This window comes from Balaenoptera musculus, chromosome 2 (assembly GCF_009873245.2).
Source record: "Balaenoptera musculus isolate JJ_BM4_2016_0621 chromosome 2, mBalMus1.pri.v3, whole genome shotgun sequence".
Lineage (NCBI taxonomy): Eukaryota > Metazoa > Chordata > Mammalia > Artiodactyla > Balaenopteridae > Balaenoptera > Balaenoptera musculus.
The window spans coordinates 147,375,558-147,392,868 of NC_045786.1; the positions used below are offsets into that span (position 1 = coordinate 147,375,558).

General features: G+C 48.4%; 1 protein-coding gene across 1 annotated transcript in view; it reads right to left on the reverse strand.

The window, feature by feature from the left end:
- The window catches only part of MIDEAS (mitotic deacetylase associated SANT domain protein), a 69,052-nt gene that overhangs the window by 50,945 nt on the left and 796 nt on the right, over window positions 1-17,311 (reverse strand). The gene's annotated exons all lie outside the window — the stretch shown is intronic.

The following is a 17,311-nucleotide window of genomic DNA, read 5'->3' on the forward strand; positions in this document are numbered from 1 at the left end:
CATGGAAACAATCTGATGAAACCATTTGATGAACTCATGTTAAGGGACAAAATCGGTACAAAAAATAGTAGTAGAGGTGGACTTATCAACTATGTTAAAACTTCCATAGGAACATTAGCAGCAATCAGGAGAGAATTCTGAACAATGCAAATTGCTAAGGTGTAATGTTTATTATGTTAAGTTGATCAAGATGGTTTAAATAATGATGATGATGATGATACAGACGATGTAAAGGCCTTTGAACAGGATCTCCTCATAATAAAAACACCCCAACCCTGGTCCCGGGCGCAGGTAGGCCCAGGGCCCTGGCTTGATGAGGAAGGAAGAAGGAATGTAAACTGGGAGAGGAGGGGTTATGACTGTAGGTAGGGGGAGGGCCCCAGAGCTTCCCTTGTCAGAAGGGCTCTGAAAGACACCTCCACCAAAAGAAACAAAGTTACACAAATAAACCCACACCATTTATCTATTTGTAATAAATACAAATACCATTTGTATTTATTACACAAATAAACCCACACCATTTAACCTCCAAAGTCCTGGGTGCTAACTCTTACTGCTGCATTTGCGCTCTCAATTTTACTAATACCTTATTTCAGCAACTTCGTAGGTGACACTAGGGCTCTTTGTGGGCTAGCCTAGGAACCCAACTACCATTTATAGCATTGTTTCTATGGAAATGTGTTTCAAGCTTCAAGAAACTGAGCTGCTGACAACCCTGGGGCACGCACGTGGTCTATAAATTAGGGAACTGAGACGAGCAGTTATTGCTGGGTCCTGGGCTCAGGAAGACAGCATGTTACTTAGACTCTGTGTCAGTTAATACACCACCAGCAATGATCCCGTTGGAGCTGGCTGGCGGTCACTGTAGAGGGTGGGGATGGGACCACGGCATCTAGGAATGAACACGATATTCTAGGGAAGCACATGGATATTCCCCACCCCTGCCTCCAAACCCACGCACAAGCCTGCGTGTCATGGAAGACATGAAACCGGCCTGAGTACCCTTCATGAGTATCCAAGCAAGCCCTGTGCCCAACACGCTCTCCAGTTTCTCTCTGACTCTGGCAAACCGCCAGCCACAAGGCCCTATTTCAGTCTGATCGTGGAACAGCAAACTCCAAATCTTTGACAGTTCTGGAATTTGGCTTTAGCGGATATGTGCTTGCGATAACCCATCTCCCCACACGTTCTGTTGCGGTGGCTTCTGTGTTAGCAGGCTCCAACCTGCCCGCTCGAGGTCTGCCCAGGGCTCTCCAGCTCCACCCACTTCAGGACGCCAAGCAACACAAGGAGTCTCCATTTCCTGCCTTGGACTGTGCTAGTCACAGGGAAAGAATGATCATGGGCCCTCCAACAGACACTCCACGTGACAAGAAAGTTCCCCACTAAGAAGAAAAGGCTACACACAGGGAGGCAACCCAAAGGGGGAGTGATGGGTGAGACGGCCGTGTACTAGGTGTCCCAAGGTTCTGAGATGCCAGAGATACAAGGTGGTCAGAAGGCGGTCAGAAGACAGTCAGCTGCTCAGCCACAGGCCACACCTGCAGCTGCAAGTCCCAGCAGAGCTCATGGCAAGATGGGAGGGGTCAGAGGGCCCTGCAGGCCAAGCCAGAGGTAGGCTGGATGAATGTGGAGGGCTTCATGAGGCTGGCTAAAGGGCAACTCTAAGTTTCAATACTATACTGAATCTGTGCAACACTGTGCAGGAGGTCATTTTGCAAAGCACACCCTCTCCCCTGCCTGTGTGAACTGCAGAAGAGAGAATCTGCCTCCCGCTGCGGCTGGGCCAGCAGGACCGGGCAGCCTCGAGGTGAGTGGGCGGCTTAGAGCCAGAGCCTCAGGGCCACATGTACTCACTGGGCTGGTTCCCCAGAAACCCAGGTGCAAACAATCATCTGGGGCTCTGAGGCCACTTGGGGGTCGCCTGCACCAGGCCGAGTCCACTGGGAGCCCTGAAGTTATGTAGTTAGCCAGCCTATGAAGTCAGGCTCAGCCAATCTGAACTCTCCAGCCCCTGCAGTGCAGGGGGCTGATAAGACACAGCAGTTCCTTCTTTCAGGTGGTAACAGATGGGAGGCTTGGAATTCCTCCCCCTGGCCTCCTTCCCACCCAGATCCAAAGATGTTGATAAGTTAAGGTCCTTTTTTTTAAAAAGTATATAATATATAAGTATATACATGTATTTATTATATAAGTATAGTATATATTAAAGTATACTAATATATAATAGAAATGTTATAAAGGTATAATATATTCAAGTATATTAATATATATTATATAATATATATTAAAGTATTATATAAAAGTATATATATAAAGCAATTTCAAACACACAAATACTCCACTCATAACCACTTCACCTAAATCTTGTATTTACCTTATGCCAATTTATACCATAGCCAATGTAATCAGTTTGTATGCACTCACCAAGTGTATGTACAATTTGCCTGTTAAAACAGAAGCCACTTTTTCACCAAAATTCTTCGGCACTTTCGCATGAATTAATATCATCTTCATATTAATTTAACAGTGGCACAATATTCCACTGAGTCTAGGTATCACCAATTATATAGCCATGTGGAACACTCAGGCTGTTTACAGTTTTTTGCTATTTTAAACAACGATGCTATAAATATCTTTGTGTGTATAGCTCTTTTCCTTTCTAGAATTATTTCCTTAGAATAAATTCCCAAGAGTAATACTAGTACGTAAAAGGAAATTAACATTTTTTATAGCTTCAAGTTCTACATTTAAAAAAATATATTGGGGGCTTCCCTGGTGGCGCAGTGGTTGAGAATCTGCCTGCCAATGCAGGGGACACGGGTTCGAGCCCTGGTCTGGGAAGATCCCACATGCCGCGGAGCAACTAGGCCCGTGAGCCACAGTTACTGAGCCTGCGCGTCTGGAACTTGTGCTCCGCAACAAGAGAGGCTGCGATAATGAGAGGCCTGCGCACCGCGATGAAGAGTGGCCCCCACTTGCCACAACTAGAGAAAGCCCTCGCACAGAAACGAAGACCCAACACAGCCATTAAAAAAAAAAATATATATATATATTGGGGCTTCCCTGGTGGCGCAGTGGTTAAGAATCCGCCTGCCATTGCCGGGGACATGGGTTCGAGCCCTGGTCCGGGAAGATCCCACATGCCGCGGAGCAACTAAGCCCGTGAGCCACAACTACTGAGCCCGCGCTCCAGAGCCCGCGAGCCACAACTACGGAAGCCCGTGTGCCACAACTACTGAAGCCCGTGCACCTAGAGCCTGTGCTCTGCAACAAGAGAAGCCACCACAATGAGAAGCCTGCACCCCGCAACAAAGAGTAGCCCCCGCTCACTGCAACTAGAGAAAGCCCGCGTGCAGCAGCGAAAACCCAATGCAGCCAAAAATTAAATAAATGAATAAATAAATAAATTTATTAAAAATATATATATATATTGTTCTATGTGAGTTACCTGGACTATCTTTTTCCAAAGTAGTTTTCCTGACACCTCCCAATCCTACCAAGCAAGGTAGGATGGCTCAGAGGTAGCTCCATTGATTTGCTGGGGAGGGATGAGGAAGGAGGACAGAGATGGGAGTAGGAAGGTGGAGGACTGAGTTGGACAGGAGGAGGGAGCAGGCCCCCTGGAGGCAGAAACAAAGGCAGATCCCTCCCAAAACGGGCCAACACCTCCCTAGGACATCAAACCCACCCCACCACTCAAGTTTCCTCTGAGTTGATCTTCCAAGGGCCAAGAACAAAGACACACTTCAAGGGGTTCCTAAAAGAGATCTTAGAAATACGATGTGATTCCAGGTATGGAAACATATTTTGCAAACAACAGAGGCCATGCACTCACCAGCAGTCAAGCAGGCCCATGCATGTGTGGGTTCAACTTTGAGAAAGAAAATCTCTTAAGAAAGAAAGTCCACCTCATCAGGTATGGTGGGAAATATGCTCCTCCACGGCTCTCTCTAGGTGGCATGCAGACCGCGGATAACTATTCCACACCAGGAAGGCTCTTGTGAGGTAACACAGGTCCCACTGTGAGGCACCATAAAGACACCGTCTGCCAGGCTCCGTTCACAGGCTTGGGGAATTTCTGAGCAGGAAAGAACCACATGTGGTGTAAGTGTCTCATTGTATAGACAAACTGAGACCCCAAGTGCCTGCTCTGGGGCTCCTGCTGCATCCTGCAGTCATTGTCAGGTGGGTGCTCCTCTTCCTCCAACAGAAAGAGCCACAGCCTGTCCTGACGGTCACTCGGCTGAACAGCGCTTTCCATTTTAGAGCCTCAGTGCGTCCTCTCATGGTGTGCTGACTCGTTCTCCCTAGTTCCTTCTCCGTGCAAAGCCAGCAGACAGAGCCAGGCATGGACACTAAGGGGTCCTCCAAGGGCAGCTGGTGTTTAGCCTTCTTCAGGGGTTGGGCTGATGGGGTGGAAAGTCTCTGCAGCCTTTAAACCAGCTCCTCACCACAGATGCCTCCTCAGAGTCATCCTCAGGGTGCGGGGGACCCAGGTGCTGGGCTTTGTGGCCCTAAACCCCCTTCCCACCCTCACCAGGGTCTCCCTCAGGTTCAGAGAAACAGCAAAGCCACCAAGGCAGCAGCTCCACTAGCAGGTGCAATGGGAGGCTGTCAGCTCACCAACCACGCGTGCCCCCTGACCGAGGCCAGGTCCTGGGCCTGCCCCTACGCCCTCACATCCCCTCAGGCCGCCCTTCCGGTCCCATCACGGGACACCTACTGTGTGCCAGGCACAGTGCTAGGCCAGGGAGGAGCCAGGCACACCTGCAGCTGATGCCAGCGTCCTCCTGTGGGGAAGCTCGATTGCAGAAACGCTAAGCTGGCAGCTCAGGAAGGCAGCAAGGAAGCAGGTGACTTCTGGCCGGGTCTGTGGGCTTCTGCCAGGAAAAGGGCAGGGAGGACGGCTCCAGGCAGGGGGAACAACAATGCACAAGGCACAGAGGCCTGGAGGAGTGCGGAGGAGCAGAGAGAACATACAGGGCGGCGCTAGGGAAGGGGGAGTGGCAGGAGAGGAGGTGGAGAGGTGGGCTGGGGCTCTCAGGGCCTTGGGTGCCTTTCTGAGGAATGTGAGGTTCCTCCTGCAGGACTTGGGCAGCCCTCAAAGGTTTTTAAGAGGGGTGACGTGATCAAAGCTGTGTTTTAGTAAAAATAACTCAGATCCTTCCAAGACTTCTTTTCTGCTTCTGTGTTGTTCTCAACACGATTCTGTGTCATCTGGACAAAAGTGGGCAAATCAGTGCAAACTGTGCCAGAGCCAATACTGGCTAGGAACACTCCTGCTCCGTCCGTCCCGGGGGTCACCCTGACCCCACATTGGTGAGCAGGCCTCAGCCTCAGGAATCACCTCCAGTCCGGGGTGCAAGAACCCAGCCCTTGACACACCCAGCTTCGTGGAGGCAGCAGCTCCCCACTAACGGGCACCAGTGGAAAAGACCCTTGAAATGCTGGTAGCCACCACAGCCATGAGTCCAGAAGTTCAAAACCGCATTTTTCTCTTTAAAGCAAATTAATCCCTTCGTCTAAGGTTATTGGAACTGAACGGCCAAGATTTCAGTCAGGGTGCCCTGATGTCAGAGAGCTATAACCAGAGGATCTGAGGGCAAGAAGGGAGCTGGTGCTCACCGAACAAACACCCTCTTGTTTGGATGAGGAAACTGGGCAGGGATGCGACTGGCAATGCTGACAGCCCCAGGCAGATGAAGCCCTACCTCCTTTAGCTCTCTCTCAGGCAGGATATTGGATAGGACATCTCCACCAGGTTGACATCTTTGGAAGGTGAGAAGAGCCTACTCCTGTCACTTTGGACAACTTCGGCAGCAAGCCTGAAGCCAAACCCCAGTCAAAAGCAAGGTAGCACCTCCCAAACACCTCATGGCCCTGTGGGTCTCGCCCAACCCCAGAGGAGAAACAGAATTTGCATTGTAGCTGCCTTTTAGCCAGAGAGAGCCAAGCTCTGGCCTCTGTCCTTACAAGGCAGCGCTGAAGTTTTCCAAGTGGAATCAAATGTGCAGGGAGGATCCAGATGCTGGGATGAGCTCTCTTTTCCACTGGAATCCTTCAAATTCCAGAGGAAAAATCCAACTGCTAATGAAATGCTCAGATCTCCAGAGCATATAAGAATCCTAGGACTTCCCTGGTGGCTCAGTGGCTAAGAATCCTCCTGCCAATGCAAGGGACATGGGTTCGAGCCCTGGTCCGGGAAGATCCCCATGCCGTGGAGCAACTAAGCCCGTGCGCCACAACTACTAAGCCTGCACTCTAGAGCCCGCGGGCCACAACTACTGAGCCCACGTGCTGCAACTACTGAAGCCCACATGCCTAGAGCCCGTGCTCCGCAACAAGAGAAGCCACTGCAATGAGAAGCCCGCGCACCGCAACGAAGAGTAGCCCCCGCTCGCCGCAAGGAGAGAAAGCCTACGCGCAGCAGCGAAGACCCAACACAGCCATAAATAAATAAATAAATTTATTTAAAAAAAAAGAATCCTAAAGTTTAGCTGGAGGCTAAAGGATTCAGAAAGATGTCCAAAAAGATTAAGATCAAAACGTGGACATTTTCAGTGGCCTATGGGGGATGCCCCATCTCCACCTCATGTCCAGCACTGCCCAGTCATCCCAGTCTGAGGGCTAGAACGGGCTCTGGCTTCTATGGTGGACACTTGTCCACCTGGCATGCATACCTGTCCGCAGGTTTGAGGAACCTGGCATTGTGAGTCCTTGTGGGAGGGAGAGTTCCACCTGCAACTGGGGAAGCTGTAACCTCCAGAACCTGTGAGAACATGAGCATGTGACCTAAGCTGGCCAACCAGATGCTCAGCCTGGGCTCTGCCTGTGGATTGAGTGACACAAAGAATCAGGGAGAGTTCAAAATTCATACTGGAGGTGGTGGCAGCAGTCAGGTTAGCAGGCAGCGGTGATGCCAGGCCAGTGGCATCATCACCTTGTCTTTGGTTTCAGCTACCCAACTTCCCGCAGGTCCTGATTGATTTCTGAGCCTCAGTCTCCAGATTTCCAGGACATTCAGTGAGTCACCAGATATCCTTCCAGTACATTCCTTTTCTCATTAATTTAGCCAGAGCCAGCTTCTGCTGTTTGCAGACCAAAGACCTAGACTACCCCAGCATGTCCTTCTACCTCTACACTGACTCCTCTGCACTGCCCCCCCCACCCCCCCCAAGACAACACCTAGGCTCAAGCTTCTATCTTTCCCTCCGGGAAAAGAGTCTCATCTAAATACTCACACACCTGAGAGGATCACAGCCACCTAATAATCGCAAATATGAACAAATGACGTAAATGCTGAATATAACAATTCATCCTGCCCCTGGTTCTAACCAGATGTCCCAATTTGGAGCATTAATATCAGAAGTTAAAAGCATTATCACTCCCTTGGACTCTTCCCTATTTCCCCATCAGTTCAGGGAAAGGTGGACTTGGAGTCAAGAAACCTGCGTTCTAGAACTTGCACATGTCACTCCAACCCTGGGGCACCTGGTGATACCTGCACCATCTATTTCTCAGGGAGATTAAATCAAATGAGAAGTCCCCACCCATGGCAAAGACCCAGGAACCTTCTAATTCCTAAGTCAATCATTCTTTTCAGTCCTCTCTTTCTTGACGTCCCCAGTGATTAACAGTTGATCAATTTCAACTCAGTTTAATAAAGACTTATGGAAAACTTTCCATGTGCCATGTGCTGTACTAGGTGCACAAAACCATGGTCCCTGTTATAAAATGCAAAGCTCCCTCCTCCTTTGACATCTATGACATCATGCTCTCCTGGTTTTCTTCCTTCCTCACCATTGGTTCCTTCCTGGTCTCCGTTGCTGACTTGCCTTATATACCATACCCCTTAAACGGTGATCCCCTTGCCTCCTACTGCATGCTCTCCATGGGTGATGCCATCAGCTCCCTTACCTCCAACCACCTTCTGTGTTCTAGTGATTCCCAAGTGTCTGTTCCAGAGTGTCTGACAGACAGAGGGGGCTACTGGGAGGTAATTGGGTTTGTCTGGAACTTGTCTTGAAGCTGTAGCTGCACAGTAAGTAATCATTTTTACTTAAATGATGTTTATTTGGGGTAGCTTGGTTAGAGTTCGTGGAGGGGGCAATGCCGCCCATTGCCATCCCTTGGGGGAATCTCCTGCCCCAGACCCATATGTCCAACTGCCCACTAGAACTGCTTTCTTGGATGTCCCGGAGGCACCTCCAACTCAACATGTACAAAATTAGACTCATTTTCTCTTCCCTAAAAGCTGCTCCTCCTTCTTTGTTTCAAGCAGAAACCTAAGGAAACACTTCAACTTCTCCTTTGCTCTATTCATTTGGTTGGTCCTCAAGGCCTGTCAACCCAACTCCCTCGACACCTTCCTAATCCAGCTTCTCCCTCCCCCACTGCTCTGGCTCAGACTCCTCCATCTCGCCACAGGGACCACTGTGACCTCACTCAATGACCTCCTCACTGGTCTCTTTACTGCCCATTTTCCCCCAGCTTCAGTCAATCCTCCACATCACAGTGAGTGACCTTTTAAAAAGAAAATCTGATCCTCTCTCTCCCACACACACACACACACACACACACACAAACACAATCAGTCCTCAGTGGCTCCCCACTGCCCTCAGAGTAAGGTCTAAATCTCTCCACTGACACAAATGGCTGGCCCGTGATGTGGCCCCTGCCTGTCCCTTTCTGCACCCCCCTCGTACAAGTGCTCCATCACAACCGCTGCTTGCAGTTGCCGGAGAAGACCCTGTCGTGTCACGCCTCCACTCCAGGCCCTGCCTGAGCTGCTCCCTGTGCCTAGAATGCCCTGACCCCCTTTGCCACCTGGTGGACGCCTACTCGTTTCTCAGGACTCGGCTCAAACACCACCTTCTCCAGAAAGCCTCTTATTCATTAATTCCCCAGGCTTCCCTGAGCACAGGGACCATGCAAGGCACTGGGGCCGTCCTAGACCTTTGCTAACGGTTCTCTCTCCTCCGGCCTGGCAGAAGCGACCTGTCCCTCCTCTGAGCCCTGCAGACCCCTGAATAGTTTCACATTGACATCCGTGGCACTAATGGCTCTTGGCTTTTGTGTGTGTCTGTCTCCCTCACAGACCATGAACACCTTGAAGGGGGAGGCATCCCCAGTACCTAGCACAGAGCTAAGCACACAGTAGGGACTCAATAAATGCATACAGCATGAGTGAGTAAAAGAAGGAAGAATGTAGGGGAAAGCACTCTATAAACAAGGATGGGCAGGGTTCCACTGCTACTGCTGTGGCCAGGTTTCTTTTTCTCCATAACTGGGAATTCAGATCCTAAATGCCAGCTGGGTAGGTCAGCACAGCCTCCTTGGAGGAAATCTTGAGCCTTTCCCCACCTCTAGTGCAAGTGGAAGTGGGAATCGGGGAGTGGATTTGGCTCCTAAGTTGCCCCAAAGCACATGCTATTGGGAAGCTACAGAGGAAGTAGACACAGACTCATGAGGTAGATTCCTTGCAGGCCCCTTACAATGGCCTGCAATAGGGAGGCTGGGGAAGGGAGGCAGGGGAAGGGGAGAGGAGAGCGGATGTGGAGGGCTAGGGCCTTAGAGCAGAGAAAAGTGTCTGCTCCACATGGCACTGTCCTCGCCCAGCCCCACAGCAATGACAGGTCACCCCAAGCATAAGTCCTTCCTCTGCAATCCTGCAGTTAAAACCCACTCCATGGATCTCTCCTTTACACCCTGCTCACCTGTTCGAAGAGCCTTTTTTGCTTAACCTCCTATGGTTATCTCCTAACTTATAAACCTGCCGTCTATTCAGGGGTGAGCATGGGCTAAGAGCCCTGAGCCTGCTGCCTGCTGCCTGCGGGATATCACAGTATAAGTATCTCGGCATGCTGAGTGAGACTGCAGTATTTGAACACACACATATTTCATACTACAGAGCCCCCAAATTCAAGCCACTTCATCTGCTGCTTGACCTTGGAAACTGCAACTTCTTCCAGAACTAGAGGAACAGCCTACGATGAATTTAAGTATCAAGAGCCAGTATGTCTGCCGCCTACCTGGTGCCCTCCTAAGGGACTTTCAAGGTTAATCTTGATTATATTCTTATTTTTCACTTTACACAGTGACTTTAGAACCTGACCTCCAGAAAATGCAACTCCACCAAATTCCGTTCTTAAGTGACCGATCCACGTTGAGTCTGTTTTTCCCTCTGGCTACAACCTATCTCAGAAGCTGACTGTCAGCCTCCTGGAGAGAAGGGGCAAGTGGGACCCTGCTTTGCACCCCTTGTTGTGCCACATGCAGTGTTGAGAGCACTGCAGCTGTTCTGTAAATGCCCAGTGAGGACAGTCAGCCTTGCGTTAACCGGCTGCCCAAGGGGTGCTGAGTCTGTGTTCCTGGGCCTTCTAGCATCCCTCTTTTTAAGGACCTCACTCCAACCCTGGTTTTTGGTTTCGTTTTTTGTCAAGTTTCTTCTTTTTAAATCTTTGTGTACTGCCTTAAGGAAACTAAAGAGATGGAATTGTAAACAAAATCCTTGGTTCACAAATAGGCTGGAACTGATGATTATGATGACTAAGATGACCAATGCAAGATGGTGAAAAGAAATGGAATGTGGGGTTTGTGCCTGACTCTTCCATTCTGCACCTGTGCGACCTTAGAGAAGTCAATTATCGTCTCTGACCCTTAGTTAAAAGTGAGTTACTGTACGTTCCCTTCCCAGATTTAAATTCTCTGAGATGCCGTTACTGCAGTTACTATAAAACAGAGGCGGGGGACTTCCCTGGTGGCACAGTGGTTAAGAATCCGCCTGCCAATGCAGGGGACACGAGTTCGATCCCTAGTCCAGGAAGATCCCACATGCCGCGAAGCAACTAAGGCCATGCACCACAACTACTGAGCCCGTGTGCCGAGAGCCCGTGCTCCTCAACAAGAGAGGTCACTGCAGTGAGAAGCCCGCGCACCACAAGGAAGAGTAGACCCCGCTCACCACAACTAGAAAAAACCCATGCAGCAACAAAAACCCAACGCAGCCAAAAAAATCCAACAAAAAACAAAAAGAGAGGCGGGATGATAGCAGTCCCTAAGGTCCTAAAAGTTATAGAATGTTCTACAGTTCTAAAAATTGATTATTTTGTGAAACAGCAGATTCTAGACAATATTGGTTTATTAAGTGCAGTTTATGCATAATTTTTCAGAAATAGTTTTCTAGGTAAATTCCAGTTTCACCCCTTTTATGTTCATCAAGAATTTTCAATTAAAAGTGAATTCAACATATTGACTGCAACATTGTATGTAACAGCAAAAGACTGGGAACAACCCAAACGTTCTTCAGTAGTAGACTAGTTAAATAAATGATGGCATTTTCATACAGTGGAATACAATTTAGCCAATGGAAAAAATGAGGTGGCTCTATGAGCACTGATACAGAATAACTTCCAAGACACATTAAAAATGAAAAACACAGAAGGCAGAATGCTGTGCAGAGTATGCCAGCATTTGTTTATAGATTCATACTTTCTTCTATGTGCAAAAGCTACATCTGGAAGCATAGCTGAAAAATGACAAATTGTAGTTGCCTAAGACGGGGACACTGACAGAATGAAGAAATGGGGAACAATAGAGGATGGAAAATTTATTTTTTCAAAGGATTATGTTATCAAATTTATCAGTATTTTCTTATGAGTTCTGTTTTGTCTCTTTCTTAAGAAGGTCTTCCTTCTCTCAAGGTTAAAATACACATTTATTTTTCTAATTCCATTGCATTTTTATACGTATGTATTTATCTGTTTAGTAATCTATTGTCTATATTGAAATTATTTTTTTTTTAATTTTTATTTATTATTTATTTATTATGTTTTATTTTTGGCTGTGTTGGGTCTTCGTTTCTGTGTGAGGGCTTTCTCCAGTTGCGGCGAGTGGGGGCCACTCCTCATCGCGGTGCGCGGGCCTGTCACTATCGCGGCCTCTCCTGTTGCGGAGCAGAGGCTCCAGACGCTCAGGCTCAGCAGCTGTGGCTCACGGGCCCAGTTGCTCCGCGGCATGTGGGATCCTCCCAGACCAGGGCTCGAACCCGTGTCCCCTGCACTGACAGGCAGACTCTCAACCACTGCGCCACCAGGGAAGCCCCTGAAATTATTTTTGAGACTTACTTTACACTGTATAACTTACCTCTTTTGAATTTTGAACTACAGGTATGTATTACCTGTTTTTTAAAAATTGAAGTACAGTTGATTTACAGTATTATATTAATTTCAGGTGTATAGCATACTGATTCAGTATTTTTACAGATTATACTCCATTAAGTTATTACAAGATAACAGCTATAGTTCCCTGTGCTATATAATATATCCTTGTTGCTTATCTACTTTATACATAGTGGTTTGTATCTGTTAATCCCATACCCCTAACTTGTCCCCCTCACTTTCCTCTCCCCTTTGGTAACCACTAGTTTGTTTTCTATATCTGTGAGTCTGTTTTTGTTTTGCATATACCTTCATTTGTATTATTTTTCATATTCCATATATAAGTGGTATCATACAGTATTTGTTTTTCTCTGCCAGAGTTATTTCACTGAGCATAATATTCTCTAGGTCCATCCATGTTGCTGCAAGTGGCAGAATTTCATTCTTTTTTATGGCTGAGTAATATTCCATTGTATGTATATACCACGTCTTTATCCATTCATTTGTTGATGGGCCTTTGGGTTGTATATTACCTTTTTGAGAAGAAAACTGGGGAAAAAAGAATCTACCAGATTTTATTTTAAAAAAATCTTTTTTAAGGAATCTAGTGTATAGGGTGCATTTTACAGCATGTGAATTATATCTCAATTAAAAAAGAAAGAACCTAGCTTATATGGCAAGGTTGAGATTAACAGCATAAGAACTGGGTGGAGACAACAGAATCCTCCTAGTTAAACCTGATGTTAGGGTCTAGCAAGGATCTCCCCAAGACTCAGTTTTATAGTTTAGCCTAGTTTTATAAGTCAGTACCTATTTGGGCAAATCTAAGCTATGGTCAACCAGGAAGCATCTCTTTGCCTTCCTCACAAGTGTGTCTGAGAGTTGGCCCTACCTCCTTCTATCAGTCTGGTTCCGTTGGAGGACCAGGCCAACCCAGGTAATGGATGCTCTCCCCACAGAGCCAGTGCTCAGGCTTAGGACACCCTGGGGCAGATCAACTAGGCCCAAATCAAGACAAGGAGGAGCCAGTGCTGAAGCTGGGCAGACACTGTCTCGCAATCAGGGGGAAGAGGTGCTGGAAAAGAAGCTGACCAAGAGGTACAAAGCTAGGAGGCACCAGAGAGAGGCCAACAGACAGAAGGAGGCAGGGCTGGGTAAGTGTTCAGAATAAAGACTGGGAACCAACTGGGATATATGTATAGGTATAGCTGACTCACTTTGTGAGACAGCAGAAACTGACACACCATTGTAAAGCAATTATACTCCAATAAAGATGTTAATAAATAAATAAATAAATAACCCCCCCGCCCCCGCCAAAAAAAAAAGACTGGGAACCATGGTCCTTGGTGCTTGGCTTGGGTATGTGCCTATGCACAGCCAACAATATTTGAAAGCCACTGCATCTGCTGCATCCTCACCATCATCACCGTCATCCTCATCATCCAATATTCACCAGGAACCCCAGGGCTGGGAATACAAAGATATATAAAACAAGGACTTCCAGTTTAGTTGAAAAGTGATAACACTGATCCACCCAAAAGCACATTTAAGAAGCTAAGTGAAGGGTATGATCGGAGCTATGGTCCAAAGGAGAAGTTGAAAATCCTTTAGACCAAGTTTCAACGTTTCTTCATCAGGGGCCCCCAGTGGATGTTTCTGGAGTTCCAGGGAGAGGTCCACAGGGTGGAACAGGGGACATTCTTAAGGAGGGGAACATGAATAGGGCTAAAAAGGAGAGCAAGACTGAGCCAAGTGGGAGAGAGGAAAGAGGAGGCATTCCAGACTTCCGGGGAACCATGAAAGGTAGGAATGCTTGCCACAAGCAGTTTGGACAAACACACAGAGTGGGTCACCAGGTCAGAGCAAAGGGCTAGGGCAGGAGAGCAGTGGAGGCCAGACCCCTGCGTGGGAGGCCCTGACTGCCATCCTAGAAGTTCGATCCTTACTGTGCAGACAATGGGGAGCCACTGAAGGTTGCTGAGCAGGAGGCTGACCCTTGCAAACAGGCGTTTTAAGTGAGATTACAGAGGAGCCCTTTATCCCAGGCTTTTTCAAAGAACCTGTGTGTATTTCAAGTGGCACTTGAGAGAGAAAGTCGTAAAGCATTGCCCTGTGTCATGTAGACAAAGAAAAAAAAGGTTTAAGGGTCTCACAAAGAGATGCTTCAGTGAGAATGAGAAATGAAGGGGGGCTCATTTTAAAGAAGGAAACAAATTTGCAGGACAGAACTGCCGGGCATCTGGAAAACGGCAGCACTTTCTGCAGAGTCTGGAATGCCCTCTTTTGGCTGGAGGTATTCTGCCTCCTTTTTTGGAGGTTAGTTGTGATGTCAAAACATGGAATTGCGGTGTAGGGAGGCAGCTGGGAGGAGGCAGATGAACAGAAATATAAATACTGGGCCCGGAGAGCATAAAAGGCCTCCATACTAAGACCATCCTCTTGCAGAGGACTTTGCCATCTGCCTCTCTCAGTGGAGCCTCGGAGTTTTTGTCAAAGTTGCTGGAAGCTTCCTAACTACCCAAATAGTTTTTCCTCTTAAAACAATAAAATGATTTTTTATAATCTGTCACGTTTTGATTCAGAGCTTTTTCAATATTGTTCCTACTTGTGCATAGTGAGGCAGTAGGCAGGGCTGCTCTGGGGCCATGAACTGGGCAGTAACTTTAGGCCATAAATCAGCATTTATGTAAGGTGGAAGAGGAAGTCAGGATTAAATTTCCGGTCTTAAACTGGGCTGGGTACAACTGCAGGGCAAGTTCTGTGAATACAGAGGCAAAGCTGAGCAAGCCAGGGGAAGGGCATGCATGAGTTATGCACAAGAATCAGCCAGGCTGAACTGATGACATGGACGGGAAACTGCTCCAGGTGGCTCCACAATTCCGGGGGGCGGGGGGAGGGGTCTGAGTCCTTCCTTCCTTGGCCTTTGCTAGGGGTCCCTCTCCCCTGCTCTCCTGCCCACACTCCCTGGGGCCTTTGGGCACTTTTAGTCTCTGCACGGTCTACATGAACACAAAGGATTGTAAACTCAAAGCTGTCTTTCTGCTGGAGTCAGAAGGGAATGCTCCCCTCCCCGCCCCTCCAGACTAGTTCTGGGTACCAGCAGGCTCTTACTAAAGCAGCCATGGTCAGGTGATACAGCTGACCAGGACCTTGACAGTCAAGTTCAGTGAAAACCCAAATGTACCCAAAACAAGGAGTTGTGCAACTCATGGGAACTCCTACTTCTGTGGTGTTTTTGCTCTAACCCTCATTCCCCTGTGGCAACTGTGTCTGAAGTCCCAGACTTTCCAGAAACGTCCTGATTTCACATGCTTTTCCTTGAGTCTCTGGAAGCGCATAGGTGTCTGCCAGGGATTATGCCCTAATGTTTTGGTTTGACAAATGGTCACTGTGCCCGTGACACGCAGCTGGCATGAGGTTGCAAAACAGCATTTTCCCACCAGGTGAAACTCAGTTACTAGGCTGGGGAGAAGGCCAGGCATGGGGAAGGTCTGGTGTGCCAGGCTATCAGTACCTGCTGCAGAGTCACACAGTCCCCTTAGCAGGGCTGAGTGCTACCCTGGCAGAGTCTCGACCTAGGGCAGGGAGAGAGGGGGCTGAGATTTGGCACGTGAGAAGAAGGACCCAGCATGCATCCTGTACATGTTTTTGACTGTGTTTTAAATCCCTCTACTACAGTTAGCCACCTCTGAGGCCCTCAAGGAGAACCTGTTTGCCTTCTTTCCACACTTGAAGGCTTCGCTCCCTTCCTGCAGCACAGCAGTTCAGGAGGTGTGAGGACACCCACCCTGGTCTGTGCAGCAGGCCTTGCTCAGGAAGGGGGTGGGGGAGTTCCTCTGGAGAAAATGAACATGAGTCACTCCTCTGCCTCCGCCACCCCCCACCCCCGCCACCGGCCCCGTCGGACCCTCGCCCCGACACTGGCACAGACACACAGCCTAAAGCCCCAGCACTCTTCCCTTTGCCCAGAACACAAAGAAGGAATTAGGACCCACCTACTAAGTTTCTGCAGCTGACACTTCAAGGCTCAAAGTCTAGCTCACCAGCACAGTCACACGTCTGACGTGTCCTCTTTGCAACCAGGCCCCAATCCAGTTGCCATGCAATTTTGCTAATTCAAACTGCTTTCCCGTTTAGGGATGTTGATAGCCATCTCCCATCTCCTTTTCCTGCTGACATCATCCCACATTTTCTACAGGCACAAATAAGGGTACAGTTCCTGGGATAGTTTTCAGGCTGCCTGAGGTGGAAGTGAAAGGATCCTGCCCTCCCGGGTCCACTTCACTTCTCTGGTGTTTGGCAAACTGTCCGAGTTTTAGGGAGAAACGAGGAAATAAATCACCTAGCTAAGGTGAAAGGCCAAAAAGAACTTGGTGACTGCAGCTCAGACCCAGATCTGTTCTGGGCATCTGCAATGCAAATCTGCATTTTGTTCTCTGCCCCGAGGTCTTGCACAATAGCCTGTGTATAAACATCCACGCCAACAATGCCTGACTGTGCAATCACGCTGTAATTACAGGCCGCCAGGAAGCTGCTGCTAGGAACTGCACCATTCAACTTCTAGACATCCTATGTCAAAGGAGTCTCCACAGCACGGACGTACATTCCTGCACACACCAACGCGTCCCGGCCGCCACCGCCGCTGCTGCTACAGTTGAAGACTCCAAGCCAGGGAGCTAGAGCGCCACCCGCCCGGCCCGCCAGTCCCAAGTTACTTTGCAGGGATGTCATAAACTTCTCAGCTGTTCTTAAAAAAAAAAAAAAAAAAAAAAAAAAGCCTTTTCCACGAGGCTACCGAGGGCGGCGGGAACCACCATCAAAGTTCCCAAGCACATTCCTGCAGCCCTAGCAGTTTTCGAAAACAGAGAAGAGCGAGATGCCTCAAAGAGTCCACTGGAAGCGGGTTTTGGAGTTTTATATAGAAAACACTCACATATGTAGGTGGGTGCGCTGACAGCTTTTATGGCTAAATTGCAAAGTGTTAGGCCTTAGTGATTACTGTCAGGCTCGGGACGTGCCGTGGGAGGAGAAAGGGTGGGGGAGTCAGAGGGATTTGTTCAAAGGGCGCTTAGGGGCAATTCTGGTTTTGCATTTTGGAAATGCGTAGGGTTGTTTTCCCAAACTTCCGAGTTGCTCTGCTCTTCGTCATT